At 39.1% G+C, this 18,095-nt stretch overlaps 1 long non-coding RNA gene across 1 annotated transcript in view; it reads left to right on the top strand.

The window, feature by feature from the left end:
* Positions 1–8,804: 8,804 nt before the first annotated feature.
* Positions 8,805–18,095, top strand: part of LOC148112937 (uncharacterized) — a 31,160-nt gene continuing 21,869 nt past the window's right edge. Inside the window, exon 1 of the long non-coding RNA XR_015728822.1 lies at positions 8,805–8,915. This is a non-coding gene — a long non-coding RNA (uncharacterized LOC148112937). The remainder of the gene's footprint in view (positions 8,916–18,095) is intronic.

Here is an 18,095-nt window from a genome sequence, read left to right as displayed (position 1 = left end):
TGGAGCCTTTTTAAAAGACACTAAGTTCACACTTTCCTTGCTATCCACCTTCCAAAATTTTCCATTAACATGCTTCAAAAAAGTTAGACACCTGCAAAGAAAGACAAGACTGTAAACATCAGAGGAGTGCTTTCAATCCTTAATATAAGAAAATGTAACTGTATCTTTATAATTTTTAAGAATTTAAAAGAAGCAGCAAGATAATATTTGGCATATAAAAAGTTTTAAACATATGAAGAGCTCAGAAAACAATTGAATATTTGTTTTGGATGTTACATCTTTGAAATTCATCTTAATAAATAAATCCATATTTATGGTAAATATTGTTTTTCATATTGGAGACATAACAGGACACATTATTTATAATTACATTCAGAGATATATTTGAAGAATTGCACTGGGAACCATATTGAGAATTGCACTGGGAATCAGTTATGTCAGCTGTATTGTATCTTCCTGACACCAGTCTGTTCCCAGAAGAAGATGCTACCCCCCCAAAAAAAAGATATACAACAAAATCTACCTGAAAATAACATGGCCAAGAATGTGAATTTGTCATCAAATCTACAAAAAAAAAAAGGATGAGGCTTTCAGAATTAAGAAGGAAATAAGAATGATAACCTCAGAGAATAATTGGAAGAATTTCTTTTTGCTAGATTTACAAAAGTGGCTGCTTAATGGAGTGAAGAAATTTCTGACAAGGACCAATAACTATCTGAATGGATTAAAGAGCAAGATTGGGTTTTTTTGTAAAACGAAGGAACAAAAAGTTGGTTTATTTGACCTGCATTAAAATGGGACATGTTGATATTTCGAATGGTTCCTTTTGGATTTGCTGATATGTGGTCTAGAAAAATATGTATTGAATTTGCTTACATTTAATACGGTGTTTAAGCTATTTCCCCTACAATTATTTTAAATAATTTGACAGCATGTAAACTGTCTCAGTATTTAACTTATCTTTTTTTTTAACTTAAAGCAAAGAACTGTAGGCATTTATAATGGAAAAATGTTGTATATTGAGTTTGTTTATAGCTTTTTTCCCTACAATTAATCTAAAGTAAGGGATACTTGTCAGCTTGGTTTTTTTTTCTCTCTCTTTTTTTTAAAAAAAAGAGAGTGAAATGGTCCCTCTTTGCCATGTTATTTTATATTATGATACCAGGACAACATTATGCCTTTTAAATATGGTTTTGCTTGCAGCTAAGAATTGAGTATGGAATGTTGAGTTTTACATATGTTAATTTATGTTATTACTTTAGGGTTGTGTTTGGGCTTTTTGTTGATTCCTGGCTGGAAAAAGATATTGCTTATTGGATTTGTCTATACTTAAGAGATGAGTTATGGAATGAAGAATGTTATATCTCTTAATTAAAAGGAGGTGAAGAGATTACGAAATTGTTTATACTAGTGATAAGGGTGGGAAGTTGCTTTCTTAAGGGTATTTTTCTTTACTGTTTTCTTTTTGCTCATTTTTATTTTCTAGTTTACATTTATCTTTTATTTTCATAACTAAAGCTTTAAATAAAAATTATTACAAAAATCAATCTGTTTTTTTCTTTTAAACTAATTATATATTCAAGCTCCAAGAACTTATTTTATTTAGCTTCTCAATTCTGTCTGTAATTCATTCATTCTGGAAGTGTTTTTTTTCCCCCTCCCTGCCCAGCTGTATTAAGGTCAATAGCTCTACCTAGATACATACAAAAGACACTGTGTCGCTTTTAAAAAATAATACATATTTATAAAGTTGTTCATGCCCTTAGGCTTCTGGATGTCTTTCATTGTCTTTTAGACAATCTCAGAATTTCCATCCATTGGGTCTTCTTTATATATTTATTATTTTCCAGATTCACTAGTTTTGCTTTCAAAGCTCTCATTGCAGTGGTTACCTTCAATGGCTGCTTTTGCCTTGGGTTTTCTGGATAATTAAATTGTGGCCAGGGATATTGTTTGGCATAGTTAAATAATGGCATGCAAATTAGGAGTAATTCATGCACGCTTCAAAATTTTGTTTTTAAATTATGGATTAAATGGCATCAGGGAAGAGTAGATATATCATTGTTACACACAATCTAAGCATGAATGTCAGTAGTGAAATCCAATTTTTTTTACTACCGGTTCTGTGGGTGTGGCAGGGGAAGGATACTGCAAAATCCCCATTCCCTCCCCACTCCAGGGGAAGGTGACTGCAAAATTCCCATTTCCTCCTGATCAGCTGGGACTTAGGAGGCAGAGAATAGATGGGGGTGGAGCCAGTCAGAGGTGGTATTTATCGATTCTCCGGACTACTCAAAATTTGATATGGATGATTTGAAGCTTTGTGGAAAATCAGAAATCTAAATCCAGTCATTGATAAATGCTGTAATGTTTTGTAGCACATATATAGCAAATGAATTTAGCCCAGAGAAATATGCTACTATAGCAATAGATCAGGGTAAAATCTTGAACAATAATGGAATTGAAATGCCAAAAGGCCAATCTATCAGAGCCATCACATTAGAAAACATCAAGTGTGGTCAGGTTGAAAATATGTTATTTATTTTATTTATTTATTATTTTATTTTATTTTATTTTATTTTATTTTATTTTATTTTATTTTATTTTATTTTATTATTTTATTTTATTTTATTTTATTTTATTTTATTATTTTATTTTATTTTATTTTATTTTATTTTATTTTATTTTATTTTATTTTATTTTATTATTTTATTTTATTTCTATACCGCCCTTCTCCAGCAGGACTCAGGGTGGTGAACAGCCGAGATAAAACATAACATATAAAATTTAAAAAACAGTTTAAAAGACATTAAATAATTTCGGCCCTCAATTTAAAACAAGCCAGTTAAAACCAATTTCAAATTAAAACCGAAAGGATGGGATCAAGCCAGCCCTGCTAGATGGAATAGATGAGTTTTCAGGGCCCGACGAAAAGTCCGGAGGTCTGGAATCGTGCATATCTCTGGGGGTAGGCCGTTCTAGAGGGCAGGTGCCGCCACAGAGAAGGCTCTGTTTAGTAAAGAATACATTCAAAGAGTGAGAAAATTGCTAAAGTCAAAATTGAATGGTGGAAATGACATCAAAGCCATCAATCCTGGGTCATATCTGTGATATGACACACTGCTGAAATGATTTACTGAACATAAATTGAACTGGTCAATTTGAAAGCTAATGACTATTCACTACACATTGCATCCTCATAGGCATATTAATATGTTATGTAAAAATTGGACAAACATTTGTCCAAAAGGGTATAAGGTCTGCTTGAGCAAAAGGGTTGGACTAGAGGACCTTCAAGTCCCTTCTAATCTTGTTATTCTATGTTCTCCTTGCCTCATAGAAAGGAGACAGGGGTTTACTTCAAGTCAAACAGTAAAAAACAACAACAGGATGCATTGGCTGATTACATAAAAGATAATAAGAACAAGCATTATTAAAAACTGAAACCTGCTGAGTGTTCAGGAAACAAAAAAATGAATATCAGAATAATGTAATAAAAGTATGAACAGAATGCTGGCAAGGAAAATCATTAACATGGTTAATTTCTACAAAATGTTCAGGGAAAAGTAGATAAAGATAACACTTGGTAATGACTTACATTAGGAACATTTAAAAAAAGAAATTGAAGGCATGATTTTCGCTGCACAAGAGCAAGCTATTGAAACAAATGCAATCAAGGCCAGAGTTAAAAAATCATCTAATGACTAAAGTGCAGGTTGTACAAAGAAGCAGAAGAAGCAGTATATCATATAATCAGTTCGTGCAAAAGGATTGCACAAACTGATTATAAACATTGATACAACATATTCACCACAATGATTCACTGGAACATCTATACAAATTATCAGGTACCAATGAAGAAAAATTGGTGGGAAATGTATAGTTGAAAAAGTAGTTAAAACTGACCAAGTTAAAATATTGAAACTGAAGGCTTCATTTTGGCTGCCCAAGAAAAAGCCTGCAGACCAATCCCATGAAAGCAAAAATTCAACATGTAAATAACAACAGCAAATGTCGTTTTTGCAATGAGAAAGATGAAACAGTGGATCATCTTATCAGTGGCTACAGCAAAATCTCACAAACTGTTTATCTATAATGGCATAATTGAGTTACCAAAATCATACATTGGAAGCTTTGCCAGAAGTTTGGATTTGAATGCGTCAAAAATGTACTGGGAACACCAAATTGACAAAGTTCTTGGAAATGAACAGGTCAAGATTTTGTGGGACTTTTGAATCCAAACAGACAAACATCTGGCTCAGAACATGCCTGATATCACTATTGTGGAAAAGAAAAAAATAAATCTGGTTCATTGATATTGCAATAACAGGTGATGCACTAATTGAAGAGAAACAACTAGGAAAAATAATGAAATATTGCGATCTGCCAATCTGAAGTTGAGCAATTGTGGAGAAGGAAATTAATGGTTGTATCAATAGTAATAGGAGCCATTGGAACAATACCCAAAGGGTTGTCTAGATACATGGAAATTTAGAACTTATCAGACCTGAATATTCTGAGTAAGCCACCTTACTCGGAATTGCCTATACACTCAGAAGTTACCTTAAGAGGTCCTTGGTTGGGACTTGAACTATTAAAATTTTACCAGTCCCAGAGTATGAATTGAATTGAAGATTAAATCTTCTATATATATAAAAATGCCTGTGTGTGTATGTCTGTGTGTTCCAGCATAACTCTGGAATGCCTCAAGTAATTTCAACCAAACTTGGTACACAGTTTACTTACTCTCTGGGAAAAAAAATACTGTGGGGGGTAAGACACCCCTAACACTCCTCAAGGTGTGTGTTCTGTTAAAATACAGCCTGTTGTGCCTTAAAATGGCTTCTATTGTACTGCCTTAAAATGGCTTCTACTTTACAGAACAGTGGAGTTGCCATGGTAACGGCTTCACAGTACTCCACAAGGAAGCTCCCTCTGATAAGGGGGAAAATCCAACATTAGAAATTATATTTGGTCCGGACATTTTCAACAAGGCATTGATTATTCTTGAGGACAAATGTATGGCCATGATCACCACTACGAGACCGACACAACATACTTCACACAGATTACATACCAGAAAAGAACTACAACATTGAACAGCTTAGTGCATATATCGCAGACAAGAAGCCACTTCTAAATCAAGATCAGAAAAAGGCATACCAAATGATCATGGATCAGCTAGCAAAACAACGAGGTGATATCATTTTACTTGATGCTTTTGGGGGCACAGGGAAAACATTTTTAACTAATTTAATTCTTGCTGAAACCAGGGCTCAGGGTGAAGTTGCTCTTCCTGTCTAATACAGGATTGGGATAAATAAATACCCAGGCAATGCTGGGTTACCAGCTAGTCTTAAATAATAACAAGAACAATAATAACAAGAACAGCAGCAACAACAGTATAAAAAGGTAATAATATATGTTCATTTTAAACCAAATTTCATGGATATACATTTTAAATATTTAAACACAGACTTCTTGATGTGACGTTGGCTGACGGTCAAGAAATGTTTGCCATTGTGTCACAGTATATAATCACCAGAGATGTTGGTGGGGCTATGAAACAAAGCAAAACAATTTTTGCTCAGCTGAATTAAAATGTTATCGGATGAGATTTATTTATTTCTTTGTTTATTTCAATTTATCCCATAGCACTCATGATTCTTGCCTCTTTTGATTTCTGTGAATAGCTTTTATATAACTGTTGATTGCCTGAGGCATATCTAGCTGGAGTCCTGGCTGTAGATATAGTCATAGTGAACTTGGCCAATTCATCTCCTTTACTAGAGAGAACAGCTGATAGCTCTGAATAGCTCGCTTTGACAATGGCTAAAGAATGGCCAGAGATTATTCCCTTTTGGCTGAGGAAGCTATCATCAAACTATGTGTAGGAAGAAACTGCTGTTTGAAGAAAGCCTGGCTGGGTTGGCTCTGGAAACATTTCAGGATCTTGGCTGTTCCCTTAGAAATACGGCATGGGAACACTGAACATTGAGCCATCTGTTGGACTGTTTAATGCGTTAGCTCCCCCAGTGTTCAGCCTACATATTTATAAATAAATACAAATATTACAAAAGACCATAAGTCTCTTGTAATGCCTCCCCCGTCCAAGAAACTAAAACCAGTTTCAGGTTCTGGAACTTGTTATTGCCCAGAGGATTGTGAATATGCTTAACAACATTTTAGAGTGCATCATGCAGACAGCTTGCTATAGAAAAGAACTCCCACATGAAAACAATTCCAATAGGCTGGCCTGTTAAGAAAGCTCTATTTCTCCATTTCCATATCACGCTGAAATGTTATTAGATAAACTTAATGAAACTTTCATAGCTTTGGGAAGGTTTATAAGAAAGGTTCATCCATAAGGTATATTTAGATGGGGATGTAAATGCCTTTATTTGCCTTGTGCATTCTGAGTATGTCAGTGCATTGCATATACCATCTCTACGCAAGTGGGATACAGGTAAATGTTGTTTTTGGCTTAGATATTTTAGCTTGTGTAGAATGGCTTAAGAGTGCAATATATCAGGGGTGTCAAACTCCACGCCCAGGGGCCGGATGTGGTCCACGGGGTGCTTAGATCTGGCCCGCTCGCCCACCCTGGAAACAGTGAAGTACCGGCCCGCGGTGCCTCTGCCAATGAAAACAGAGCTTGGGAGGGCCATGCACAGCATCCCCAGGCCCTGTTTTTGGCCAAGACAGCATCCTGCAGCCCTCTGTCAGCGAAAAAAGAGCCCAGGTGGACTGTGCATAGCCTCCCCGAACTCCATTTTTGCTGGCAGAGGGCTGCAGGATGCCGTCACGGCCAAAATGGAGCCTTGATGAGTGACGTCAAGTTGGCCGTGTCCCCCTGCCCCCCGAGGTCAAACACCAGATGTGGCCCTTAATGAAATCGAGTTTTACACCTCTGCAATATATGGTATCACTGGAAACAAACTTTTCACCCCTGGAGTTTTGTGGTGTGAACTTGGGGTCAGAATGGGTCTGGGAGTCACAAAAGTAGATCTGGAAGTCCACATGTGCTTCCTAGTTCACAACCAAATCCCCATATTTGCATTTTGTAGATACTTATTTTGTAGATACTTATTTTATAGATACTTGTCATTCTTTTTCAGTTTCAAGGGCAAACATCCTTGTAGAAATTGAAGGAAATGCTCCTTTAGGAAACTAGGGCCGATAAATTAGTCTTACACTTTTTGTATGCTTATTGTCTATTTTTTTCAATACATGTAATCCCAGAAAAGCGTGAGCAGTCATATAGGAGAGATGTCTCCCCAGCTGTTGCTGAACTAAATTCCAACTCATCATATCGATAATGTCTTTTGGAGTTGTAATTGCATAGAGTCCAGAGCAGGGGTCCGGAAATCCTGGGCCACAGCCCACTATTGGGCCAAGCCTATTTGCAACTGGGCTGTGTGAACAGTGGGCCAGCAAGCACATGCATACATGCAGCTCAACTTGCAAAAACATTGAGCCGGTGTGTGTACAGATGCACACACAGCGCAAGTCAAGTTGTGTATGCATGTGCATGTGCACCAGCCCACCACTCAAACAAATTGAGATGTGTGTGCGTTTGTGTGCATGCTGACCCACTGTTCATGCAGCCCAGTTCCCCTCTGTCTCTGCAACTGGGCTGCCAAGCCACAAACTTTCAGGACCACTGGTCTAGAAATCACAGGTTCTGACATTTCTATGGTGCACATTTCAACTGGTTTGTGCTTCATCAGTAGACTACCAGGCCATACGATAGTGGAAAAAACTTCCTTGAAGACAAAAGGCAGTTTTGCTAGCGTTACCATGATAACTTCAAGGATTTCATGAAAGTAGCAGATTTTGAACTTGACTCAGAATAAAGTCCTCCTAAACTCAATCAGACACATTTCTCAGTATTAGAAAATACCCAAACATAGTGTTCTGACCCAACTCCCCAAACATGACAAACCCTCTGATGTGAACTCAAAAGATTCCTTTATTACGAGTGCGGGCAGCCCTGGCAAAAAGTTTCTCTCGCAGGCTAACAAGTCTGGCTGGCCAGGAGATAAATAGTTGTCTGCCACATCTATTCATCTCCGCCCCCTGCCTTTTATCCCCAGAGCTAGGGTGGGGCCTTGCTAGCAGCAGCGGCTCTTCCTTCCCCAGGATCGGCCCACGGATTTCCAGTGTTCTCCTCTTCTCTGCCTTCTGCACAGCTGAACATCAGGCACTGGATACAGCTGTTCCTCTTCTTCAACAACCACCTCCAGACCTGGGGGCTGTTGACTCTCAATCTGATGGCTGATGGATGGCCCAGGCTCCACCTGGTTATTTACGGGACCTCCTACTACCACAAACAGCCTCCCACCGGCCGGTACACTCTCACAGAGAGGGGCTCCTCCGGGTGCCGTCAGCCAAGCAGTGTCGACTGGCGGCCCCCAGGGGGAGGGCCTTCTCTGTGGGGGCACCCACTATCTGGAACAAGTTCCCCCCGGAGATACGGAGGATCCCGGATCTGCACACTTTCCACCGTGCTCTTAAGACCCTCCTATTCCAGCAAGCCGGCCTGGCCTAATTTTCTTCCCTTTCTTTTTAATTTTTTAAACTGAAATTTTAATTTGTTTTAAATTATGTGTTTTTTTAATTGTCTTGGGCTAAATTATCTAATTTGGTTTTAAATTGTTTCTAACTTTTGTAGTTATGTATTTTATTCTGTGCCTGTTCACCGCCCTGAGTCCTTCGGGAGTAGGGCGGTATATAAATTTAATAAAACATAAACATAAACACCTCTCTCTCTCTCTCTCTCTCTCTGCCAGCTCCATTCCCTCTTCCCCCTTGGAGCTCCCAGGTTGCCCTGATGCCAACCCTAACTCCCACGCATCCTCCTCCTCTGATTTGGCTGCTGGAGAGGCTGGTGGCCAACAGGCCACAACATGCAGGTAGGTTTTACTAGGGTATGAATGACATAAAGCTATAAAAAGCTGGTTTTCTGAAAACGTGGTAAGCTGTCAATTTTGCTAGAGAAATAGTTTGGTTACCTCAGATTTAATTACAGCAATGCTTCTCCCTTTGTTTCACGCCTGTCTAGAGCAAACTAACTAAGCTTTAAATAACTTTAAGAATGGACCAGACCAAAGTTCTCAACCCTGGCACCTCGAAGAAGTCATGTTGGCAAAGATCCCAGAATTTATATTGTCTGGCTGGGGAATTGTGATGGAACGTGCACCTGTAGCACAGAGAAATAAGAATTTGCCAGTTTAGAGCTATCTAGGAAAGAGACCCACATTACGAGACTGCGTGGTCCCAAGATGGATGGGGAAACAGGGTAGCCACACCCTAGAATCTCTTAGGATATATCCTGTAGTTTAGAAAGTTATAGCTTCATATTAGCAATACTCTATAAATCTCTGAGTTTGGGCGTGACAGGAATGCTGTTGTGCTGGCTGGACAATTCTGAGAATTGAAGGCCACACATCTTCAAATTACCAAGGTTGAGAATCCCTGGACCAGACTAATCTCATAATGCTGTTGAGCCTTGGGAATTATAGTTTCTGGTGGCAGGCTGATAATCCTTAACCACTCAAAACTTCTTTGGATCTTTGAATGAAGGAGTGATTAGTATTTCTTTGAAAATAAAAAGGCAGGGCAGAAAGAAACAGGGAAGAAATGTTTCTGCTAACTAGAAAACTTTAATGCCTGATGAGAATGAAAAAAACAAAAGGAAAAAAAGAAAAAATGATGGACTGCTAAGAATATTTTGTGATATATGCACATATTCACCTAGTTGAAGTGGAAGCATTTAGTTGGTAAAGGTTCATCTAAAAAAAAAAGTGAGTTTGACTACTTGAGTCAAGAACCTCAGAAAATCCTGGGGTTATACACTAGACTACAACTAGACTACAACCCCTCCCCCCCAAAAGCCCCCCTGAAATGAAGTAGTGACTATGCCCATATAATTAAACATAAGTATGTATATGAACCTAGTTTGTACTGCAAACTAGGGCATACAAAACCTTTGCTAGACCAATTCTCGAATACCGCTTGTCTGTCTGGAATCCGCACTGTATAGCGGACATTAATACAATTGAACGAGTCCAGAGGTATTTCAAGACAAGAGTACTCCACTCCTCTGCTCGCAACAAAATACCTTATGCCACCAAGCTTGAAATTTTAGGCTGGGACAACCTAGAACTACGCCACCTACAGTCTGACCTAAGCGTAGTACACAAAATTATCCGCTACAACATACTACCTGTCAATGACTACTTTAGCTTCAACCACAACACTACACGAGCACACAATAGATACAAACTCATGGTAAACCACTCTAAACTCGATTGCAGAAAATACGACTTCAGCAACAGAGTGGTCAATGCCTGGAATGCACTACCTCACTCTGTTGTTACATCCTGAAACCCCCATAACTTTAACTTTAAACTGTCTACCATAGACCTCACCCCATTCCTAAGAGGTCTGTAAGAGGCGTACATAAGCGCCCCAACGTGCCTACCATCCCTGTCTACTGTCCCCATTTATTTGTACTCATTTCCTGTATTAATATTCATGTTTATACTTATTCCTGTTATCTCATACATGTTTGACAAATTAACTAAATAAATAAATAAAATAAATAATTGCAAAACAATTCAGATGAATTGCCAATGTTATCTCCAGAGCAGCAAGAGGGAGGTATTGCGTTGCCAGCTCTTATACCAACATTTAAGAAACTACGTTGGGCACAAAACACTGCTGGTCTGAACATAGATCTGAGGTGAAAATCTTTGAATGTAAGTTGCAGTGTTTGGTGGGATATCATCCTCAATTTTCTATGTTGGATGGCTGGATACAAATTTGATAGCTAAATATGTTAAAAAGTGTGGGGCTTCCAAAGGGCAACTTCTAGAACGAGGATGTTGGAGATGAAATGATTTATATTTCTGCATTCCTGATAAAGATTTATTTGCTTCAATTCCTCACAAGCCAGAATATCCTAAATAGCTGGGTAGCGGGAGATTGGCAGACTGAAATATATGCCCTTCTCAAAAGTTCAAACCTTCATTCTATGATTTTTGTATCTTGGGATACAAAAGTACCATTTTATTATGGTAAAACCCACCCTGTTTTCACTGCATATAATAAATGTCAATGCATTTTCATAATTGCTATTCTCGGCTATGTAAAAGTTTAATAATGTTTACTTTTCTTACGGCTTAATCATGGGGTTATCACTGTATCCCATCAACTGGAAGTAATGCTTGCACAATTCTTCCTCTGCATTCTGATTCCTATACCAATATGCACTTGCCATCTGGGTCAAAAATTCTGGTCTACAAAGTTTATTTCAGCATATAGTTGGCCAGACCAAAGGTAACCCAATCACTCTCCACATTCACAGGTAGAAAAATTGGTGTGTATAGAGGGATCTGGGCTATGACTTTCTATTTAAACTGATTTTGTCATGTGGTCATGCTTGTTTAACACCAAGCAAGTGCTGGCTACTAGGCCTTCCTTTTAGAAAACTATCTGGCTGCTATGTTCCTTGCCTTTCTCTTTCTGGAAAAGGATTGCCAATTGTTTTCCTTTCCGTGGGAAGGTTTTTCTGGAAATATATAAATATAGTTTGGTGATGAATAGGAGAGAGAGTTGGGGGGAGGGAGAGAGAAGAGAGAGAGAGAAGAGAGAGAGAGAGAGAGATCAGAGATGTCAAACTTGATTTCATTGAGGGCCACATCAGGGTTGTGTTTGACCTCGGGGTGGCCAGGATGGGCGTGGCTGGGGTGGGTATGGTGAGATCGACGTCACTCATGTTGGGGGCACCTGGAAGGCAGGACTTCCCTCAGACCCTCCCTCCCTCTCATTATAATATCCTTTCCTTTCCAACTGGAAACGTTATCTCCAAGCTCACACTGAATGCTATTTTACCTTTGAATCTACACAGTTGAACTTGGGAAGGTCTGTTTACTATATAATAAACCACAATCCAAAATTGTAATATATAAGATACCTAGTTCTGAGGGAATCTCCAGAAAGAAATATCCTTCCTTCCTTCCTTCCTTCCTTCCTTCCTTCCTTCCTTCCTTCCTTCCTTCCTTCCTTCCTTCCCTTCTTTTTCTTTCCTCTTTCCCTTTCCCTTTTCCTGTCCCTTCTTGGATGCTCAAATGCAAAAGGGGAAACATGTTTTGTTTAGTTTGTAGCCCTCTGCCAGTGAAAACGGAGCCCCCACTGTGTTCCATTTTTGCTGGCAGAGGGCTGCAGGAGGTGTGTGTGTGTGTGTGTGTGTGTGTGTGTGTGTGTGTGTGTACGTGTATGTGCTAAATAGAAAGATTCAATGTTCAGATAAACACATCTCCTTTACATGATACCCAATCTGTTCAATATAATGGATTCTTTGCTGCATTGCCTTGTCTATCAATTTAGCAGTTTTGCTAGCAATATATACATTTGAATCTGGGAGGAATATCTGGGAGGAAATCAACAATTTAGGTTCAGGTAGATATTTTAAATATCTAAGCCCAAAGGAGGTATACAGTTGACAATCTACTGTATTTTTCGCAATATAAAACACACTTTTTTCCCTCCTAAAAGAGGCGGAAAATTTGGGTGCGTCTTATACTCAGCTTTTTCAAAGCTTTTTTTCAGCCCTAACGAGGCACTAGCGAGTGAAGAGATCTCCGCAGTTTGCCTGCTCCGTCTGACTCTTAGCTGTAAAGTTTTTTTTCCAGCCCTAAGGAGGCTAAGGAGCCTAAGAATGAAGCCAGCTCCGTGGTTTGCCTGCTTTTCTCATTGCTTCTCTCTCCAAAGATCAGTTGTGCTTCGGAAGCTATTATTTTATCCCCAAGCAGGGGATAAAAAACAGCAAACTAATGTGTTGAAGTTGACCAGACTAAAGACGCTAGCCAGAAGAATACCCGGTAGGCAGATTCTCCCCCCCCCCCGCTATTATCCTCCCCCAAAATTAAGCTGCGTCTTAAACTCTGGTACATCTTATACTCCGAAAATACGGTAATCAATCCTGCCCTCAGAAAAATCCAACCATGAAAACATTGAATCTCTTTTTGCTATTGCGGTCATTATGACCTCATGTCTTTAATAGCATAGTCGAAAGTACATCTGATTAAGGGTTAAATGAAATCAGTGTATAACACACACACACACACACACACACACACACACGTGTGTATGTGTATATCCATATATGTATATCTATATGTATATGTATCTATGAAAAAAAACTTATCTAAAGTTTTATCTAAAAAACCTCTAATAGTAAATACTTTGGGGATAATGTAATTGATATCTAACATTTCTTTATCTTTGGGAGAGGAGATTGGCAATAGATTATTTTATTTCAATTGGCATTTTAAAATTCATAGAGGAAATCAACAAAAATGCCTCAGGTTCTTTAATTTACCTTAACAATCTATGCCACGTTTTAAAAATGATTATCAAATGCAAATCTCATTTCCATAATTTACAGGTAAGACAAAGTTGGGCATATTAAACTATTTTGCTAGGAAAACAGGTCAAGTGAATTGAAATAATTTTATCAGCATCAACCAGCACCAACATTTGGACATTTGTTTATGACTCATCCCAGAGGGGAAAAATGACCAATGGCTAGGATTCAATTCTGCACCATGCTAAAACTCTAGAAATTTTAAGGAGGAGCTCAAAGAAGTCATGGTAGAATCATCAATGACCTTAAGGACTCTATAAAAATATAGCATAGAATGGAAGTTCTGGAAATGTCTAAATTGATAGGCTAGATCCAAAATCAGCTGTGATTAACTTCCAGAAGTTTGATGTCCACCAATGAAGTACCTGATTAAAAGGTTCACCACTTGGGAGTGGATGTGGGGTTTCATTTCTGGATCATGGTTAGGCCAAGAGCAAGAAAGACAATGGCATAGCTATATAAGGTCTCAAGGACATTAGCTATATAAGGTCTCAATCAGAACTCATTCTTTGCTGAAACAGCAGCTCTTTTTTAAGTGCACATGTTACCCTGAATAAACATTTGCTTTTATCCAGAAAACTGCTTTCTCTTTGCATAGATTTATTTACCTTGAGTGATGTGAGCAAATAGCCAAATATATGTAGCATGGATTATATACCAGTACTTTTTATCTCATGGTGGTTTACTGCATGACTCTTGATTGGTGAGGATTTCCTTGAGAGGAAGTAAATATGCAATAGATTGTTAAGTAAGATTAGAGTAAAGAATAATGCAAGAAGAAGTTGTAAAATAATAATAACATTCCTTTGTAAGGATTTGGTGGAAAAATTCTCCCTCGCCCTCTCCATTCCTCCTTTTTATTTGTGGGCAAAATTCAGACAGGTTGTCAATTGTTGTTGTTAGTTGCGAAGTCATGCCCAATCCGTCGTGACCCCATGGACAATGTTCCTCCAGGCCTTCCTATCCTCTACCATACTCTGGAGTCCATTTAAGCTCACGCCTACTACTTCAGTGACTCCATCCAGCCACCTCGTTCTCTGTCGTCCTCTTCTTCTTTTGCCCTCAATCTTTCCCAGCATTAGGCTCTTCTCCAGTGAGTCCTTCCTTCTCATGAGGTGGCCAAAGTACCCTGTTTCCCCCAAAATAAGACATCCCCTGATAATAAGCCCAATCGGGCTTTTGAGCACATGGCAATAAGGCCAAGTGCTTATTTCAGGGTTCAAAAAAATATAAGACAGGGTCTTATTTTCGGGGTAACACAGTATTTGAGGTTCATCTTCGGGATCTGGCCTTCTAAAGAACAGTCAGGCTTGATCTCCTCTAGGACTGACTGCTATAATCGCCTTGCAGTCCAAGGGACTCGCAGAAGTCTTCTCCAGCAGGTTGTCAATTAGGCTTTTGTAAAAGTAGTTACATTTTCAATCAAAATGTTTAAACTGAATGCTAAGAAGTGAAGACTTTGTTTAAATATGTATAACAAAGGGGAAAAAATGTTGTTCCTCTCTTTAGTATTTCCTCTGTCTAAGATAGTATATCCTCAAGGGAGCCTACTGGAACAAAATCCAGCATTGGAGTAACATAAACGCCTAATTTAAAGTAATATATGGATCTAAAAATATTCTTAGTCAGCCACAGAATACACTATTTATTTTGTCTTGGATTATCATGGTTACTTATCACATAAAGGAAACCAATTTTCTTAAATTAATGACAGCACAGATGATCTTACTGTGCTTGAAGTCAAATGATATCACACAATATTCACATTAGTTTCTGAAGCTGATTTTGAAGAAAGGTCATATTATAGGCCTCTGGAGTCAACATGAGCTCTAGATACATATTCTAACAGAGGTTTCGACTATAATTGCATCTAATCACACAATATGGTTAAAAGAGCAATGTTCTATTATTTTCAGTTTCCCATTCTGTTTAGAGCCGAGGTGGCGCAGTGGTTAGAGTGCAGTACTGCAGACTTCTTCAGCTGACTGCTAGCTGCAGTTCAGCAGTTCAAATCTCACTGGCTCAAGGTTGACACAGTCTTCCAGCCTTCCGAGGTGAGTAAAATGAGAACCCAGATTGTTGAGGGCAATAGGCTGACTCTGTAAACCGCTTAGAGAGGGCTGTAAAAGCACTATGAAGCAGTATATAAATCTAAGTGCTATTGCTTTATATACTCAGATATACCATATTTTTCGAAGTATAAGATGCACCAGACTATAAGATGCACATACCTTTTTTGGTGAGGAAAACAAGAAAAAGGCAAACAGCAAACAGCCTGCTTTATTTTCATTTTCATTTTCACATAGCTTGTTAGCACAAGAAAAAAAATCTGCTCCCATAATTTACCTCCTTGCAGCAAGCAGCAGAGGCCCGCACGGCAATAGGCAATGGCAATCCTTGCAGCCTGAAACAGCTGAGAGTCAGGGACAATCAACTTGTGCTAATTAGGCTGTGCTGAAGCTGAAATGGGCTGTTTCTTCTTGCTGCTTGCTGCAAGGAGGTAAATTGCTGGCAGGCAGAGGCCAAAGGGTGGGGGGGGCAGTGGGTGAGAAGGGCTACATTCAGTGTATAAGACATATCAAAATTTCCACCCCCTTTTAGGGGGGAAAAAGTGCATCTTATACTCCGAAAAATACGGTACATATTTATTTATAAATAATTAATCTGATATACACAGTGGCATCCATGAGGTGGAATGTTTCAAAAACTCAAGTTGGCAGTGCTATCAAAATCCCTATATTTACTTTTTTTTGGTCACTCCTGTTGGATGTCCCAAGAAATGCAGCATGTATGTCTTACTTCTTCTTAAAATATTCCAAGTTCAACTAAGTAGCTTCATCGTTTTACAACAAACTGCAGCAAAATAAGTCATACAAATCTGCAATCTCTACAGTCTAATTCTATCCTGTTTTATTACAAAGGTATAACTATAACATACTGGAATTGATCAGGTGAGCCTCTTTTCTATCTACTATATAGCAGAACAACAGACAGCAGTGGAAATTTTATTCCAAAAACAGATTTACAAAGAAATCATTGCAACATCTATGCCTGTGGCTAAAAATTCACAAACTGCTGAATCTCACTGTCCTTGTTTATATTAAACTTATCCAGAAGATATTCCTTTGCTCCACCAATTCCATTGTCTGAGGCATTCAAAGGAACTTTAACAACATTGCTTACCTAAATTTTCTTCTACGTATTTGAGTTTTGAATACTTTTTGAAGAAGATTAATGGCACAGAAAAGTATGTGATTTCTAAGCACAGCAAAAGTAAAAGAAAAATGTATAAGTTTACAGAACAGCTTGCTGTTTGTATGGAAGAAACAGTGGGTGATGATTAGTGGTGGGTTCCTCCCGGTTTGGTCCGGTTCGGCCGAGCCGGTAGCGGTGACAATATGACGTCACCAAACCGGTTCTCCTCCCCCCCGCCCTCCCCCCCCACGTTATTCTTACCTTTTATTTGGTCCCACCCCCAATCTATTGCTGCCTCCTGAGTCCCAGCTGATGACTAGAGGGAAAAAAACTGTTTAAACTTTTGCTGCGGGGCTTCAAAGGGCCGTCCTACAGCTGATCAGTGTTAAAAGCAAACAAATGAGTCGGGTCGTAAGTGCAAGGACTGGTCATAAGTGCGAGGACCTTCCAGAAATGACTCTGACCAGCTAGCCACGCCCACCTAGTCACATGACCTCCAAGCCACACCCACAAAATAAGCCACGCCCACAGAACCGGTAGTAAAAAAATTTAGAACCCACCCCTGGTGAAAAATAGAAGACTTTTATAGTTAGAAGCAGGGTGGGCTTCAAAAATTTTAGCAAGGGGTTCTCTGCTTGGTTGCTGGGTGGGCATGGCAGTGGTGGGCGTGGCCTAATTGGCCTCCTGCACGACAGGGTGGGGGGGCGTTTTTGCCCTCCCTGGGCTCCAGAGGCCCTCTGGAGGCCGGAAACAGGCCCAAACTTCCTGAACTTCCAGTAGGCCTGTTTTTCACCCTCCCCGAGCCTCTGCATGCACCCTGCACTTACCTGCATCCAAAACAGGCCGCATGGGGACTCCTGGGAGGGGAGGGGTTGGGTGGGCGGGGCCAGCCAGGAGTGGGATTTGGGGGTTCTCCAAACTGCACAGAATCTTAGCTAGAGGTTCTCCCGAACCCCTGCGATCCCCCAGCAGCCCATCCCTGGTTAGAAGGTCAGGACCTGAGATTTGGGTGGCATGGTTACTTGTGACATGATAAAGTCACAAGGTTAATGTGTATTTTAAAAATCATGGTGTGTCATGTGCCATATGTCATTCCATATGTCTATTCTATATCTATTTGGATAGATATAAATGCAGGTTGTTCCCAACTGAGCATAAGAATCATTCTATAGATGAGAAATAATGGGCAAACACCAATGGCTAATGTATCATGAAATGCTAAAATTCTATCATTGTAAAATAAAATCAATAGAAGAACTGGTAACAGAGGGGCATAGCTGGGCATAGTTCTCTTATTTGCAGTTATCAGAAAGATTTAAAATAGATAAAAAAAAGAATTTATAGTTTTGCACATTGGAAGGCTCATTTTGCCACAGAACTGTGTACAAATGATGAACATGCAACTGCTAAAACTTATACCATTGAATTTTGAAAAAGATGAAGAACAGGTTAAGGAATGTATGGTACA

Source organism: Pantherophis guttatus, chromosome 7 (genome assembly GCF_059756535.1).
Source record: "Pantherophis guttatus breed Tessera chromosome 7, ASM5975653v1, whole genome shotgun sequence".
Classification (NCBI taxonomy): Eukaryota; Metazoa; Chordata; class Lepidosauria; order Squamata; family Colubridae; genus Pantherophis; species Pantherophis guttatus.
The sequence above is the reverse complement of the archived record's forward strand: the minus strand, read 5'-3'. Positions and strand labels throughout refer to the sequence as shown.